This window comes from Moschus berezovskii, chromosome 14, assembly GCF_049115385.1.
Source record: "Moschus berezovskii isolate FMDL1 chromosome 14, NW_MosBer_1.0, whole genome shotgun sequence".
Lineage (NCBI taxonomy): Eukaryota > Metazoa > Chordata > Mammalia > Artiodactyla > Moschidae > Moschus > Moschus berezovskii.
In genome coordinates this window covers 21102661-21120358 of record NC_142473.1, presented here as the reverse complement: position 1 = coordinate 21120358, position 17698 = coordinate 21102661, and the positions used below count along the sequence as shown (strand labels likewise).

The window sequence follows — 17698 nt, the reverse complement described above, 5'->3', positions numbered from 1 at the left end:
ACATTGATTCATTTGTGTATGTTGAAGAATTTTTGCCTCCCTGAGATAAAGCCCACTTGATCACAATGTATGATCCTTTTAACATGTTGTTGGAAGCTGTTTTCTAGAATTTTGTTGAGGATTTTTACGTCTGTGTTCATCAGTGATATTGGCTTGTTATTTTCTCTCTCTCTTTTTTTGTTTTTTGGTGGTATCTTTGTCTGATTTTGGTATTAGCATGATGATGGCCTTGTTGAATAACTGGGAGTTTTTCTTCCTCTGAAATTTTCTGAAAGAGATTGAGCAGGATAAGTGTTAGCTCTTTTCTAAACTTTCGGTAGAAATTGCTTATGAAGCCATCTGGTCTTGAGATTTGTTGTTGTTGGAAATTTTTTTATTACAGCTTCAATTTCCATTCTTGTGATTGGTCTGCTCATGTTTTCTACATTTTTTGGTTCAGTTTGGAAGGTTATACTTTTCCAAGATTTTGTGCATTTCTTGGACATCGTCTGTTTTATTGGCATATGATTGTTCATAGTGGTCTCTTATGATCCTTTGTATTTCTGCTTTGTCTGTTGTAACTTCTCCTTTTTCATTTCTGATTTTATTGATTTGAGTCTTCTTTTTTTCTTAATAAGTTTGGATAAAGATTTGCCAATTTGTTTTAGCTTCTCAAATAATCAACTTTTACTTTTATTGATCTTTGCTATTGTTTCCATTTCTTTTTCATTTAATTCTACTCTGATCTTTATGATTTCTTTCCTTCTACTAACCTCAGGTATTTTTAAAATTCTTCTTTTGTTAGTTGCTTTAGGTTTAGGGTTAGTTAGTTTATTTAATGTTTCTCTTGTTTATTAAGCTAGGCTTATATTGCTATAAATTTCCCTCTTAGCGTTGCCTTTGCTGCTGCATCACTTCAGTCGTGTCTGACTGTGTGCAACCCCATAGACGGCAGCCCACCAGCCTCCCCTGTCCCTGGGATTCTCCAGGCAAGAACACTGGAGTGGGTTGCCTTTTCCTACTCCAATTTGTAGGTTACCTCCTGCAATAATAACTTAATGGGCCCAATTGTGCCCTTTGAATGGACCAATTTTATGCTTCTCTTAGAAAATTTTGAGTTTAGTATAGTTTCTTGGTGCTTCTTTCTGTGATCCAAGGCTTAAGAGAAAATCCTTGGGAACCAGCAAATGGAACCAGACCTCTCTGGGGTTGAGGATAGACAAGAGTGAGAAAAAAGACATCCTGTCACATCTTAGTCCCGCGACTGCTATCCTTTGTGGCAGGAGAAAATAATCAGTCCCAAAAATTACATTGAACATTTCCAAATCTTCAATATCAAGGATGAATTTCTAAAATAAGTTTTGTAGATAGAAACTCTCCAGCCAGTCATTAACTAAAATTCATACGCAATACAGTCAAGGATGCTGTGCTTACAAAAACCACATATAGCTTATTTATCTCTAATTTTAAAATAATTCTTTCCCTTATTGGATATGCAAGTGAGCAGTGGAGAAAGTGGTACATCTGCAATACCAGCTGGGGCCAGGGATTTTAGTGCTTCCAGAAGATGTGGGCTAGAGAACTTTACCAGGCACCAGAGGGGCTCTTCTCTCTCAGCCAGGATGCCCCCATTTAAGTCATTTTTGAATTTTGTTTCAAGCTTATATTGGGCAAATTCTAGTCTTGGTTGAGGATAGTCTCCAAAAATTTCTTGAGTCACTCTGCACTCTTTCTTTTTCTACTTTGTTTTCATGAATGATCCTAGAAATCATGTTTATATCTAGCCCAAGACTTCTTTCTTGTAGAGATGTAGTAGAGTTGTGAGTTTCAAAGCTCTGATTATACTGTTTAAAAACAATAGCCTTAAGAGAGTCCAGATACCGGCTTCTGAGGTCCATTTTCACAATGTGATGGTGTTTACTAGCAACTGTCAGTGCCTGACCCAGAAGGGGTAGATTGCTTTTCAGTTGGGAGGACGAAGTGAAGGCATATGGAGTTTGGGAATAGTATACCATGTAAGCAGGTTTGTACTGGTTTGGCTTTTTATTCTGTGTTCCCCAGGCAATTCGAATCCATACCGAGTTCTTCTCGGCGTCTCTGAAGCTGACTGTCACATTTTTTAATGCTCTCTGAAGAATTTTCTTGAATGAACTTTTGAATTGTTCCATATCAAAAAGATCAGTGTCATCACCTGGTCCTTTACTCATCTGAAAAACATCCCAAATTTTCTGGTGCCGATGAAACTGAGTATCTCACAAAGCAGAACCAAGTCCTGAACAATAGATTCCTTTCTCTGTCGAAAGTTTACGGTCTGCAGTTGATTTTCAGACAAAAAATTCCAGGTTTTTCGGATTGTCATCATTTCAGTCATTGGGATTTTCAAGATGGTCCTCCTGAAAAACTCAGCAAGAGTTTCATCCATCTCTTTGGTACTTGGGACCCTTGGCAGTCACGAGAGAGTCGCCTCAGAGTCATGGGACGTGGCTTCTTCTAGGCTCCCGCCACATCCCGCCTGATCCCATGCCGCCAGGGGTCCTCTTACCATCCCGCACTGCATCCCATATGTTTTGAGTTGTGTTTTCAGTGTCATTTACTTCTAGCTATTATTTATTTCCTCTTTGATTTCTTCAGTGGCCTTTGGTTATTCAGAAGTGTATTGTTTAGCCTCATGTGCTTGTGTTTTTATAGATTTTTTTCCTTGTAGTTGATATTTAGTTGTATAAAGTTGTGATCAGAAAAGATGCTTGAAATGATTTCAGTTTTAAAAAAATTTACCAAGGCTTGGTTTGTGCCCCAAGATGTGATTTCTTGGAGAATGTTCCATGTGCACTTGAGAAAAAAGTGAAATCTACTGTTATTGGATGAAATGCTCTGTAGTTATCAATTAGGTTCAACAGGTGCAATGCATCATTTAAAGCTGTGTTTTTTTTATTAATTTTCTGTTTGGATAATCTGTCTATTGGTGTGAGTAGGGTCTTAAAGTCCCCCATTATTATTGTGTTACTGTCAATATACCATTTAATAGTCATTAACATTTGCCTTATGTATTGAGGTGCTCCTATGTTGGGTGTGTGTGTGTGTGTGTGTGTATTCATAATTGTTATATTTTCTTCTTGGACTGATCCCTTGATCATAATGTAGTGTCCTTCTTTGTCTCTTGTTAGAGTCTTTATTTTAAAGTCTATTTTTCCTTATATGAGTATTTCTCCTCCCACTTTTTAAATTTCCATTTACATGCTATATTTTTTTCAGCCCCTCACTTTCAGTTTGTATGTGTATCTAGGTCTGAGGTAGGTCTCTTATAGCCAGCATATATAGGGGTCCTGTTTTGTATCCATTCAGACAATTTGTGTCTTTTAGTTGGAGCATTTAATCCATTTACATTTAAGGAAATTATTGATATGTATTCAGTGATGTCTCAGATGGTAAAGAATCTGATGGCAATGCAGAAGACTGGGGTTTGATCTCTATGCAGGAGGATCCCATGGAGAAGGGTATGGCTACCCACTCCAGTATTCTTTCCTGGAGAATTCTATGTACAGAGGAACCTCCTGTGCTGCAGATAGTGGGGCTGCAAAGAGTCAGACACAACTGAGAGATGAACACACACACACATGATCCTATTGTTATTTATTTTATTGTTTTGTGTTTGTTTTTTAAAGCCTTTTCTTTCCTTTGAATTTCCTGTCTAGAGAAGTTTCTTTAGTGTTTGTTGTAACACTGGTTTACTGGTGCTGAGTTCTGTTAATTTTTGCTTATCTGTAAAGCTTTTGATTTCACTCTTGAATCTGGAGGAGATCTTTGCCAGATAGAATATTCTCGGGTGTAGGTCTTTTCCCTTTCATCATTTTAAGTATATCCTGCCACTCCCTTCTGGCCTGAAGAATTTCTGCTGAAAGATCAACTATTAGCCTTATGGTGATTCCCTTGTATATGATTTATTGCTTTTTCCTTGCTGCTTTTAATATTTGTTCACTGTGTTTAATTTTCATTAGTTTGATTAATAAGTGTCTTGCTGTGTTTCTTCTTGGGAGTTTATCCTGTGTGGAATACTCTGGGCTTCCTGATCTTGGATGGCTATTTCCTTTCCCATGTTATGAAAGTTTTTGACTGTAATCTCCTCAAATATTTTCTCATATGCTTTCTTTTTTCTCTTCTTCTTCTCTGACCCCAATAATTTGAATGTTGGTTCACTTAGTGTTGTCCTAGAGGTCTCTGAGACTGTTGTCATTTCTTTCATTCTTTTTTCTTTATTCTATTTTGCTTCAGTTATTTTCTCCATTCTATCTTCCAGCTCACTTATCTGTTCTTGTGCCTCAGTTATTCTGCTATTATTTCCCTCAAGTGTATTTTAAAATTTCAGGTATTCTATTGTTCATTGCTGATGGTCTGTTCTTTATTTCTTACAGGTCCTTGTTAAACATTTCCTGTATCTTCTCACTCCATGCCTCTATTCTATTTATCTGTGCCTCCATTTTACTTCTGAGATTTTTGCTCATGTTTACTATCACTACTCTGAATTTATTTTCAGGTAGACTTCCTGTTTCCTTTTTCTTTGTTTGGTCTTATGGATTTTTACCATGTTCCTTCATCTGCTGCACATTTCATTTTGTTTTTTTTTTGATTTATTGTGTTTGGGGTCTCCTTTGTGCAGGCTGGAAAGTCATAGTTCCTTTTAATTGTGGAGGCTGTCCCTTGTGGGTGGACTTGGACCAGTGCCTTGTGAAAGTTTCATGGTTGGGGGAACTTGTTTCTGTGTTCTGGTGGGTAGAGCTGGATCTTGTCTCTCTGAAGGGCAATACCATAGTCAAGTAGTGTGTTTTTGGTGTCTTTGGGCTTGTTATGGCTTTGGGCAGCCTGTCTTCTAATTGGCAGGGTTGTGTTCATATTTTGTTCTTGCTGACATTTTGGTGGGAGGCATCTGACACTGGAGCTTAGTAGCTGTTGGGTAGACTTGGTCCTAGTGTTGAGATGGAGGCCTTTAGGAGAGCTGTCCTCAATTTATGTTCCATAGGCACAAGAGTTCTCTGGTGGTCCACAGTCCTGGACCCAGTTCTCCTACCTCAGTGGTTCATGTGTGACCCCTTACTTAGCACCAAGACTTCAGAGGCCACACTGAACAGAAGACAAAACCACAAGAGTAATGATGACAGCAACCCTCAACAGCTCAGAACACCCAAAGAAACTCACACACTTACAAAGAGAAAAAAAGAGGGAAAAAAGAGGGAAGAAAAAAGAAAAGAAAAAAAAAATAAACAGGAGTCAGAAAAGGAGAGAGCAATCAAGACAATAGATAAACCCATGAGTGGAAATTAATACTAAAAACTAGACTAGCAAACAAAAAATCAAAAAGATGTGAAAAATGCAAGATGACTAGAGAGTACTGTAAAAATAGGAAACTAAAATAAAATGAATTTATTTAAAAATAAGATGCTTAAAAAGGAAAAAGTAGGTTATAAAAATAAAAATTAAAGGAATAATACAGAAGAAACATTAAAACAATATGAAAAAGATGAAAAAGGGAAAAAATATAGAGTGATAGTAAGAAGAATGTCTTACTGAATCCTCTGCTGACCTCTCCACACATGTACTTCAGTAAATCTGCCTACTCAGAAAGTCCTCCAATATTTTAGGGAATGTCTCTGGACCTCTTGTGGGCAGTGTGTGGTCAGCTCAGGCTCAGATCTTGCCTTACTCTGCTTGTACTTGCTCTCAAAGTTCACAACTGTTTCTAAAGTCCACAGTCTCAGGTTAACTGCATGGATTTAATCTGCTCCAACCAAGGCTCAGGAGCAATTTCCCCTTCTCTCCTTTGCTCATACAGCCCCTGGTGTTTCACTTTGGTTTTGGCCCAGCCTCTGTTTGTAGGTCACGCTCTGGTAGCAGTTCTCTGCCTAGACATGAGGGGGCAAAAATAACAGCTTATTAAGGCTCATTTGCTCAGTCGGGCTGGGGAGAGGGAGAGGTAAGGCAGACACAGTTGGTGTGTGTGAGGAGTACCCATCGCAGCAGAGATCTGTGGGAAGTTGCCACAGTCTGAGTTGGGTCGTGCGCTTCCCTAGGGGAGTTGGCACTGGGTTGTGTGTTTGTCAGAGGAGCCAGGCTGCTCAGGATCCCAGGAAGGTGGGGGCAGCACCCCAAGCCCAATCACAGCTTTGTGGCGGCTGTGATCCCTGGGGTTGAGATCCTAGTGGCCTCACAGTTAAGTGGCTTTTGTTCCTCCCACTCTGGCTTCACAAACTGCAGTTGTGCTTTCTTCTGCCTTTTTCATTCATGCCAGCTTTTTACCTCTGGAATTGCAGACTGAAGCCGGCTTGTCCCACCTAGTGAAAGTGAAAGTCATTCAGTTGTATTCTACTCTCTGCAAACCCCTGGACTACACAGTCCACGGAATTCTCCAGGGCAGAATACTGGAGTGGGTAGCTGTTCCCTTCTCCAGGGGATCTTCTCAACCCAGGGATAGAACCCAGATCTCTTGCATGGCAGGTGGATTCTTTACCAGCTGAGCCACCACAAAGGTGGGGTCCTACATTCTGCCAGAGTGCAGAGTTAGAGTCTTCCAGCTGGCAATGATCTCTTGCCTCCAGGCTTTTCCCTGGACCCCCCCCCCAGCTATGTCATACTAGTCTCCTCAGAGTATCTTTGCAGCAGTGAATCCTGGTCTTCTCCCTGGGGTCCGACCTCCAAATTCAGAGCCTCAACACCCAGCCCCAACTCACCTTAAGGCACCTTGGCTGGGAAGTGCTATTCAGCAACAATCTCTGGTGAATTTTCTCCATTTTCCCTACCACATACCTGTTGCTGTGTTTCCCTCTGAAGTTCCAAAGTTCCCCTCTGACTCCACCTGTGAGGAGGTTTCCAAGTGTGCAGAAACTTTTCCTTCTTCATGACTCCCTCCCCAGAGCGTAGGTCTCCGTCCTGAAATCCTATGTCTCTTTTTTTATCTTTGTTTTTTGTCCTATATTATTCTGAGGAGATTGGCTTGCCTTTTGAGAAGTCTGGAGTCTTTTGTCAGCATTCAGAAGATGTGCTGCAGGAGTTGTTCCACAGGCAGTTGAATTTTTGATGTATTTGTAGGGGGGAAGGTGATCTCCCCATCTGATTCCTCCACCATCTTGAAAATTCCCCTCCTCCATCTTTAAAGTCTATTTTGTCTAAGTATTTCTACTCCAGCTTTCTTTGATTTCCATTTGCATGGAATATCTTTTTTCATCCTCTCACTTTCAGTCAGTATGTCTGAAATGGGTCTCTTGTAGACAGCATATATACTTAAAAAAATCCATTCAGCCAGTCTGTGTCTTTTGGTTGGTGCATTTAATCCATTTAACTTAAGCTAATTATCAATAAGAACGTTCCTATTACCATTTTCTTTATTGTGTTAGGTTTGTTTTGCCGGTCTTTGTCTTCTGTTATATTTCCCACCTAGAGAAGTTCCTTTAGCAACTGTTGTAAAGCTGGTTTGGTGGTGTTGAATTCTCTCAACTTTTACTTATCTGTAAAGCTTTTGATTTCTCCATCAAATCTGAATAAGATCTTTCCTGGGTAGAGTAATCTTGGTTGTACTTTAAAATTTTTTTTCTTGTTCCTTATTCTTTATTCTACAAAAGCTTCCTCTCTCCTGCTCCATTTCATAGTTTCTGGACTTTAGGAATGGAGACTCTCTGCTTCATGATGTGTCAAAATTTGTTTCACTTAAATTGTCTTCTTTTAAAATCTTTTTCTTTAATATTTTAAAAATAATTTATAGGAGCAAATTCTCTCTCTCATTTGTATCTCTTCACTATTCCTTAGATAAAAGAAATAGAGTAGTATATACTCTCTATTCTGAAACTTGTTTTCCCTTTCAGCAAATATTCCAGAGATTATTTCATAAAATGAGGTCTTCCTCATTTACTTTTATAGTTGTATAGTACTGTGTAAAATTGTGTGCATGTACTATCAGTTCAGTTCAGTTCAGTCGCTTAGTCGTGTCCGACTCTTTGCGACCCCATGAATCACAGCACGCCAGGCCTCCCTGTCCATCACCAACTCCCGGAGTTCACTCAAACTCATGTTCATCGAGTCGGTGATGCCATCCAGCCATCTCATTCTCTGTCGTCCCCGTCACCTCCCACCCCCAATCCCTCCCAGCATCAGAGTCTTTTCCAGTGAGTCAACTCCTCGCATGAGGTGGCCAAAGTTTTGGAGTTTCAGCGTTAGCATCAGTCCTTCCAATGAACACCCAGGACTGATCTTTAGAATGGACTGGTTGGATCTCCTTGCAGTAAAAGGGACTCTCAACAGTCTTCTCCAACACCACAGTTCAAAAGCATCAATTCTTCGGCCATCAGCTTTCTTCACAGTCCAACTCTCACATCCATAAATGACCACGGGAAAAAACCATAGCCTTGACTAGACAGACCTTGGTTGGCAAAGTAATGTCTCTGCTTTTTAATAGGCTATCTAGGTTGGTCATGACTTTCCTTCCAAGGAGTAAGCATTTTTTAATTTCATGGTTGCAATCAGCATCTGCAGTGATTTTGGAGCCCCAAAAAATAAAGTCTGACACTGTTTCCACTGTTTCCCCATCTATTTGCCATGAAGTGATGGGACCAGATGCCATGATCTTAGTTTTCTGAATGTTGAGCTTTAAGCCATTTCTTCACTCTCCTCTTTCACCTTCATCAAGATGCTTTTTAGTTCCTCTTCACTTTCTGCCATAAAGATGGTGTCATCTGCATATCTGAGGTTATTGATATTTCTCCCAGAAATCTTGATTCCAGCCTGTGCTTCTTCCAGCCCAGCATTTCTCATGATGTACTCTGCATATAAGTTAAATAAGCAAGTTGACAATATACAATCTTTACGTACTCCTTTTCCTATTTGGAACCAGTCTGTTGTTCCATGTCCAGTTCTAACTGTTGCTTCCTGACCTGTATACAGGTTTCTCAAGAGGCAGGTCAGGTGGTCTGGTATTCCCATCTCTTGAAGAATTTTCCACAGTTTGTTGTGATCCACACAGTCAAAGGCTTTGGCATAGTCAATAAAGCAGAAATAGATGTTTTTCTGGAACTCTCTTGCTTTTTCCATGATCCAGCAGATGTTGGCAATTTGATCTCTGGTGCCTCTGTCTTTTCTAAAACTAGCTTGTACATCTGGAAGTTCACAGTTCACGTATTGCTGAAGCCTGGCTTGGAGAATTTTGAGCATGACTTTACTAGCATGTACTATAGCTTACCCAAATTGTTACTTATTGATAGATATTTGAATTCTTTCCAGGCTTTTACTGTAATGAGTAACTTTGTTCACTACTACTTTTTAACAGTAAAAGTACTAAAACATGAAAAAGTCACAAGAGACATTAGAACTGAAAAAAAAAAAGAGATAAAATCAATCTGTTTGATGAAATAAAATTCATACTTTATGGCAAGATAAGACAAATTTAAACATAAAAATGTTCTCTGCCTTTTTGGGCCTCTTTTCTCCCTATTCCCCCACCCTCCTTCCTGCCACCTTTAGTGTGTATTATGCGTCTTCATTAACCAAACCTCCTTAGGAGATAACATTCCTTCTTAATCTCATAGTGGTTCGCAACCACCCACTATTCGCTTTGTATGTGCAAATCTGGATTGTATAAACTGTCAACATATAATTTGATGTATAACCCTTTGTGTTAAATATATTATAACAGTGCTTTGATCTCTAATGGGCAGAGCATTCCTCAGAGTTTTCTGAAAAAAATGCCTAGGGTTATAATCAGTTTGGTTCAAACAAAATTTTCTATTTTCTTCCTAGATTGACTACTGATTAATTTTTTGGTTGACATATTCAACTTGGAAATATAGTAGAACTAATATAAATATTTTACAAAATTATTGGATATAAGGTCAACTTACAAAAAAATCAAGACTGAAAAAAAATCAAAATTGATCCTCAAGGCCAGTAATAACAAACTTGAAAATATTTAGAATATAAGACTCTGTTGACAATAGCAATAACACTTGCACATGAGAATGGGTAATTAAAATAAGTTGGTACAGACTGAAATAGAAGATTTGAACTAGATATTTATGCAGAGATAGATATATCTTTAAAGTGGTGTTGAAGTGGTAGAAGAAACTGATTAAATTATGTTAAAGGTACACAAACATATAACAAATTTCATGAGGATATGGGCCTAGTTCAAAACATTACATAAAATACATTATCATTAGTGACATTGGTGGTCAGACATGAAGGCAAAGAATAAAGAGATAAAATAGACCAAGAGAGGTATTTCAGCCTGGACTGATGATGATAATGTGTTAAGAGTTAGGATTATATCTAACTTAACTCCTCATCTAAGGTCAAACCAAACCAAACATCACAAATAGACATCTCTGCAAATCCACAGGGATGAATCTCATGTTATACTGGGCAAGTGAGGATTACATAAATGGATCATTAGGAATCACATGGCATGTTGAGAAGCTGTATGACAAATTTTCCAAGCATATAGTTACTCTGTTGAAATAAATTCAACAATTTGCTAAATCAGATGTCTCTGTGCCTTAACTGAAATGGCAGATGTGGTACCATGAGATCTCACTTCTTCCTGAGATATGATCATAAGAAACCAACTGGATTTTTTCACATTGGATCCAGTTAGCTAAATGTAGTGGGGACTGTCTCTTCCCAGTACTTAAAGTTGAAAGTAACTGTCTGTGATGTTGAGTCTCAGAAATTCATGATTAGATTATTTCTGCCTGGTGGAATATTCCACACAGATACTGGCTCCTGTTGATGAAATTCACAGGAATTTCACCTCTCTGGGTGATGGTGTTTGGAATGTGCGTAGCCCTGAAGAAGACTGAATTTCAACTGGCTTAATTCATTTGACTAAAAATGAACTCTAGGCACTGTGGTCAAAACAAAGGTATCCAAGGGAACTGTGCTCTTTTGACTCAATATATTATTTTTAGAACAAGCTTATTAAATGATCATCCTGTCCAGTTCTCCATCTGATACTTGATACTACTTAGTAAGTTTCCATTAATTAATCATTTAATTATGATTGAGCATATTGTCTAGAAATGTCATTAAGCCAGCAACAGGATTGCATTACCTGTTTCATTTATCAATATACTTATTAATGCCACAGATATTTATTGAACACCAACTATGTGCCAAATATTGGTACAAGGTTGAAAAGACAGACAAGTTTTCTACTCCCTGGGTCTTTCTGTCCAGTTATAGAGAGAAATTTAACATACAGATAAAAAAGACTATGTCACTGAATAATTTTAAGATGAAAGTACAACAGTATGGTGTAATAAATAATGGGGCAGGTAGTGGGATGGCTATGGTATGTGGAGTGAAATGAAAGACTTTTCTGAAGAGTTAACATTTAAACTAAGATTTGAATAGCAAGAAGGAATCAGTCATGGGAAGTTTTAGGAGAAAAGCATTAAAGAATGAGGCAATGATTTAGTGCAGAGACTCAATGGCCAGAATAAGAAAGTCTTGTGTATTGAAGGAAGAAAAAGTCCTTGTTTTGAGGGGCATGTATTTGCTAGTCATTTGTTTTTCCATTTTGTGAATCATATTATTTATGCAGATTATTTATTTATATTATTTACCTTAAAATGGATATCTTTTCCTTTTCCTATATGTTTTCAGGTGTTCCTGGTACAATTTAGAAATTAAATCCTTGTTGGTTTTATATATTGCAAACATTTTCTTCGTTGCTTTGTTGAACAGAAATCCTTAATTTTGATATAGCTAAATTTCATCAAATTTTCTCCTTAGAGTTTTTGCCTTTTAGTTCTTGTTTAAGAAATCCTTCACTAGATTTATAAAATATTTTCTTAAATTTTTTATTTGCTTTTTGGATTTACTTTTCACATATTTAACAATTTAGAATTTACATTAATAATGTGAAGTATAGATCCCTGTTTTTTTTTTTTTTTTTTTTTTCACATCACAAACCTATTGGGGAGGGAGAAGTTTCCTCCTCTACCCTTTTTGAGTTCTTGTGGCTGGACTAATAATAAAATTGACACAAGACAGGTTAATAGGAGAAAAAGAAACAGGTTTTAATTCATGTGCATAAGATACCACAGAAATGGGACACAAGAAGTGGCCAAAGCAGGCAGCTTTTACACTTTTTAGACAAAGCAATAATACATTTGTGAGGAATAGATAGGACAAAGAAACTTAGGTTTTGGGGTCCAGTCAGTGAAGAATCAAAACAGAATTTGGGCTTGGAGTAGTAAATAAGAGAAATGACGTTTGTTTATATAGATTTCTTGGCCCTAATTCCCTATCTTTGGTGATTAAGGTGTCCTTTTACTTCCAGATGCTGGGAGTGCACTTTTTCCATGAAAGATTTATTTCCTGCTTTTAGTAAAACAAGAGAGGAGGGTCAGAGTGTCCCTCTTGGGTTAACCATTTAAAGTAAGTTTAATTCAAAGTAATCAATATGCCATTGAGGAGCATTTCGGGCACCCTACTGTGGACTGAAACGAGCTACTTTTCAACATCACCTGTTCCTCTTATTTGGTGATACCACTGTTATTATAAACCAAGGTCTGGGCATTACGGATGCTCAGTGTTACTGGCATGTTTTAGAAATCATTCAGTTCAGTTCAGTTCAGTCGCTCAGTCGTGTCCGACTCTTTGCGACCCCATGAATCATTAGTTTATGCTTATAACAATTCAGCCACACAGGGATCTTCTTTCTTTCCCCTATGCTGTAATTATACCTCTTCTCTTACACAATGAGAACTCTGGCTTTCTCAAACATAATAACATTTACTTGCTTACTCAATTCTACAATAAATATAATGTTAGGTAGTTAGAATAGGAAACAGGAGTCCAAAAAGGCGGTGGTTAAAAGACAAGGAAGGGAAAAATCCGCGAAAATAGAACAAAGGAAGATCAAAGGAAAGTCTGAGGACTGGAGTGAAGACCTCAGGTAGAACAAACAGCACTCCTGGCTAAGCCCAATTTGCATAAGGCAGGCCCAGGGGGAGGAAAAAAACATGAAAGGAGGAGCCAAAGCGCTTTCTTTCTCTCTACCCCACCTGCATGCTCTCTTTCTTTCTCTCTCCCGCGCAGCACGCTCCTCCACTCTCTTCTCTTCCTGTCTTCGGGTTGACATGCCCTCACGCTTCGAGGATGGATTCTTCTGCTATCTTCTAAATAAAATAGAGCGGTAACACTGATTTGTCTAAGAGCTATAACATGGTTTGTCCAAGACCCGAGAGCTGTGATGAGCTGAGGGCTTTAATGTCCGTCACTCCAAACCTTTGTTGTGACAAGACAGAACTGAGGAGAATACACTCGCCTGACATATAAGATCCAGAACTGTTGTGTCCATACCCCTATGAAGAACAAACTTACTAAAAAGATTTTGAAATCTGTTTGACATTTATTTTAACTGCAACTGAGTTCATTTGTTTCTGTTTACATCTGGTTTTAGTTCTCTCCCAATTCTTGATTTAATTTCATTATTTGAAAATATAAAAGAGTAACATACTTCCAAAAGTCAAAACTCCACTGAGAGAAGTATCACTCTCCTTCCTATGCGTTCCTCCTTTCTTCTCTCCACACTTAGTATGACCCCAACTTACAACATATCCATTTAAGATTTTTGACGGTGTGAAATTGGTATGCATTCAGTAGAAACTATACTTCAAATTTCGAATTTTGATCTTTTTTCAGTCAGTGATATGCAGCTTGAACTCTTGATTCTGGGTAGTGACAATGAGTTGCAGTTTGCAGTCAGCCCTGTGATCCCAAGGGGAAACAGCTGATACAACTACTATTTTCCACTTTCAATACAGAATTCAATAAATTACACAATATTCAACTCTTTATTGTAAAATAGGCTTCATTTAGATGATTTTGCCCAACTGTAGGTTAATGTCAAGGCTAAGCTTTGTTCTTTTGTAGTTTATGTGTGTTAACTGCAATTTATTATGGGTTTATTGAGATGTAGCCCTACTGTAAATCAAGGAAGATCTGTGATCAATTTCATTGTTCTTTGGTTATCTTTCCTGTGGGGTTTTTTTTTTTTTGCAAAAGAATGCTTTTTTATCTCCCCTCTTCTAACACAAAAATTAACATGCTTTGCATACTCTTTAGTGTTTTTCTTTTTCCACTTAATGTTATTTCCTAGAAATCTTTCCTTTACTTTATGTATTATATTTACTGTGTTTCTTTACTATTTGAAAACATTTCTTTTGGTATTTAGGAAATTTTGTATTGATAGTTGTAATAGTTATCTTTGTTTCTTTTTAAAACTGAGATAAATTTATATATAACATATTAGTTTCAGCTGTACATCATAATGATTCAATATTTGTAAATACTGTGAAATGATCACCATAATAAGTCTAGGGGACATTCATCACCACACAGTTACAATTTTTTTTCTTGTGATGAAAACTTTTAACATTTCCTCTTTTAGAAACTTTAAAATATCCAGAATAGTATTATTAACAACTTAATTGGTGGCACTAGTGTAAATAATATGTCTGCCAAAGCAGGGGATGCAGGAGACTCAGGTTTGATCCCTGGGTCAGAAAGATCCCCTGAAGAAGGGAATGACAACCCACTCCAGTTTTCTTGCCTGGAAAATTCCATGGACAGAGGAGCCTGGTGGGCTACAGTCCATGGGTTGCAGAGTCAGACATGACTGAGTACACACACACACACACACACACATTATTAAGTAGAGTCACCATGATGTACATTATAGCCCCTAGACTTACTGATTTTTATAACTGGAAGTTTGTAAATTTTGACCTGCTTCACCCAGTCTTGCCCACCTTTCATCCCTTACCTCTGGTAAGCACCAGTTTGTTCTTTTGTATTATGAGTTTGTTTTATTCAGATTCCACATGTAAGTGAGATAATATTTGTCTTTCTCTGTCTTTCATTTAATATATTGCCATTGCAGTCCATACATATTGTCGCAAATGGCCACATTTCTTCCCTTTTATGACTGAGTAGTATTCCATTGTATATATCAGTATGTACCATATCCTCTCTTCTCTATCCACTCATCCATTGATGGACATGAGTTGTTTCCATGAGTTGTTTTGACTATTGCAAATTTTGTCCACATACTATTTTTCTACATGCTTATTAACCCTTGTTTAATTCTTAGTTCTACAATGAAATATATTAAATACTCATTTTCAGTCTTTTTGCTGATGTTTTCTTTGTTCTTTTTTGGTTGAAACTTCTCCCTAGTACTACTTTGGAAGTGTTTGTGTGCACTTGAAGAGCAGCTTGATTATGTATAAAACCCTTGGTTCTGCCAGTCTTCCCATTCAACCCAACTGGAATCTAACGGATTCATTCAGTCTCCCACAAGACTGAAGATTTGCTGGGACCATCCTGATTGCAAATATTCTGTCCCATCATTAAACCTGTGTCAGATCACAAGTTCTCCTTTTGTGGTCAACTTCTGGACACGAAACTGCTAAGCCTTGTTTTTGATACAAGAATTAGTGATAATAAAGTTTAATGACGAAGCTTGAGATATATAGAGAGAAGCAGAATGGCCAGACCCCAACACCACATAAACCTTGTGAGGAAGCTTAATTTAGACAGGGTTCCCAGAATATAAATAGATAAAGACTCTAATGCCTCTGGGGAATGCCTCGGGGATAAAGCTACTATGAAAAGAAAAAAAGCATTCATAGTTATAAAAAGCTTCAGGACTTACTTCCCTTGAAATAGCTGACAGTGCCTTTCCAGAATTTACTTAAACAAAGGTTGCTTATTTATAATCTCTTTAAAGCCTTTGAGATTTTGAAGGAGGCTTGAGTGTCAAGGCTGAAAGGGCTCTTAGAAATAATCTAATGTATCTTTTCTTCCTTTAACAGATGAGAAAACTAGAAATGTTGTCTGGAGTGGAAGAAGTATTTGAAGCTTACATGTGCAATTTCAGGCTTATTAAAATGCTTTGAAAAATAAATCTGTTGCAGAAATGAACAAAGAATTATAAAATATCTTTAAGTTTTGGATTCAGATTTCTAAAAATTTTTAAGAAGAAAAAGCACAATGAAATTGATGCTATGTTACCTTCTCTTATTTTATTCCTGTTCTTTCCTAGTGGAAACCATTATTATGAATTTGGTATTCATTTCATCCATACTTTCACACTGCTTATACACACGTATCAAATATTATACAATTATTTTAACTTATCAAAATGTAAGCATATACATAATATTCAGAAATTTGCTTTTTAAAAATTTTGAGTGAACCTCCTTATACATACCTCTGTGAGTATAGAATTAAACCCTCATTATTCCAATGTCCCTGTGGCTATTGGGGAATGAGTCATTCAGCACAAGTGTTCTTGTAATTGGGACATACTGTGATAATTAGCAGTGATCAGACCATATCAGGTGTCAGGACACTCTTGCCTTCTGGAAGGAGTTTTGGATAAGGAGTCAAGACTACTGCTGGCTCTGTTCCTGACAGTGTGACTTTGGAAGAGGAACTGAGGTGTGATGGAATGAGCAATGGATATGACACCAGACTTGGCTTCCAGCTGTACCACTAATTCCACTTGAGCCTCAGTTTCCTCATATGTAAAAAAAAAAAAATGATGCTGCTTCATAGTGCTATTGGACTCAAACTGGATAAGGGTGAGACAAGAGATAAAAGCAGAATGTTGCTATTATTAATATAAATATCAATAACCTCAGCTATGCAGATGACACCACCTTAATGGCAGAAATCAAAGAACTAAAGAGCCTCTTGATGAAGGTTAAAGAGGAGAGTGAAAAAGATGGTTTAAAACTCAGCATTCAAAAAACTAAGATCATGGCATCTGGTCCCATCACTTCATGGCAAATAGATGGGGAAACAATGGAAACAGTGACAGACTTTATTTTCTTGGGCTCCAAAATCACTGCTGAGAGTGACTACAGCCATGAAATGATTAAAAGACTCTTGCTCCTTGGAAGAAAAGCTATGACCAACCTAGACAATATGTTAAAAAGCAGAGACATCACTTTGCCAACAAAAGTCTTCCTAGTCAAAGCTATGGTTTTTCCAGTAGTTATGTACAGATTCGAGAGTTGGACCATAAAGAAGGCTGAGCACCAAAGAATTGATGCTTTTGAACTGTGGTGTTGGAGAAGACTCTTCAAAGTCCCTTGGACAGCGAGGAGATCAAACCAGTCAATCCTAAAGGAAATCAACTCTGAATATTCACTGGAAGGACTGATGCTGAAGTTGAAGCTCCAATACTTTGGCCACTTGATGTGAAGAGCCAACTCATTTGAAAAAACCCTGATGCTGGGAAAGATTGAGGGTAGGAGGAGAAGGGGACAATAGAGGATGAGATGGTTGGATGGCATCATCGACTCAACAGACAAGAGTCTGAGCAAACTCTGGGAGATAGTCAAGGATACAGAAGCCTGGCATTCTGCAGATCATGGGGTTGCAAAGAGTCGGACATGACTGAACCACTGAACAACAACGAAGTGCTCAGTTTTCATAATAAGAATAAGAGGGATAGAACTTGGTATTGAAAGCCCTTTTTACTCAAATTGATTGTGATTCTGTGACTGGGGATAAGTCAGATCCCCCAAATGAGAAGGGTGGGGATCACCCTTGGATTCCCACCAGGTGGCTGCCATTGGAAGAAAAAGTAGTACAAGGCAAATAAGATAATATAGCATGCCTTCCTTTCGCCTCTCATCACTTCTTCCATTCCTCCCTTCTTCTCTTT

At 37.9% G+C, this 17698-nt stretch overlaps 1 pseudogene; it reads right to left on the bottom strand.

Annotated features, from left to right (window-relative positions):
- Positions 1–1376: 1376 nt before the first annotated feature.
- On the bottom strand, positions 1377–2401 carry LOC129554291 (centromere protein N pseudogene; annotated as a pseudogene).
- Positions 2402–17698: the final 15297 nt, after the last annotated feature.